Here is a 923-nt window from a genome sequence, read left to right on the forward strand (position 1 = left end):
CTCTGGAGGTCCCTTCCAACCGCTACCATTCGGTGATTCTGAAAGGGTTAGATTAAAACCTGACAAAGATTAAAAAATTGGAAAATTTACTTATCTGGTTACATGTAATCTCCATCTCCTCCCCACTTTTTCTTATGTAGCAACTGAACAGAGGAGGTAAACATGTCAAGCACCTAGTATCCAAAATTACTGCCCCAAGAAAAATTTGCTGGGACACAGCAAATATTTGCTGGAGCACAGCCCTCTATACTGGTAAGGTACAGCATACAGTAAAGTTCTGGAATTTACTGTGGTTTCTCAGCACTACTCGTAATGCAAGCAGCAGCCACAATGCCAACAGTTGAAGAGCTCCAGCCCTTGTCCTGGTTTTTAGCCAGAACAGAGCTGGGTTTCTTTTTAGTAGCTGGAACAGCGCTGCATTTTGCCTTCAGCCTGGGACTTGTTATGAGAGAGACACTGATAACACATCAGTGTTGGCATTTTTGTCACTGGAAGTGAAGGACTTTGTGTTCTGTTAGTCCACAAGTGCAAGATCTAAGGGGGTGAGGAATATTTAAATTATTAAGCTAAATTGTGTGTTTAGGTGTTTGGGTATGCTAATGGCATATTCCATATGATATCACTCTCTTTTCTCTCTCTCTCTCTCTCTGGCTTTCACTCTGTGTTTAGGTGTTTGGGTATGCTAATGGCATATTCCATATGATATCACTCTCTTTTCTCTCTCTCTCTCTCTCTGGCTTTCACTCCTCTCTTTTCTCTCTCTCTCTCTTTTCTCTCTCTCTCTCTCTCTCTTTTCTCTCTCTCTTCAAGTAGCATAATAAAAATAAGTAGCTATTTCATTTGCCTTCTCAGATCTATCTGACTTTGCAAAAATGTGCTAAACCATTTGATGATGCAAGACTCTTGTGGCTGAACCGTGATTT

The sequence above is a fragment of the Antrostomus carolinensis genome, unplaced genomic scaffold (assembly GCF_000700745.2).
Source record: "Antrostomus carolinensis isolate BGI_N321 unplaced genomic scaffold, ASM70074v2 scaffold1252, whole genome shotgun sequence".
Lineage (NCBI taxonomy): Eukaryota > Metazoa > Chordata > Aves > Caprimulgiformes > Caprimulgidae > Antrostomus > Antrostomus carolinensis.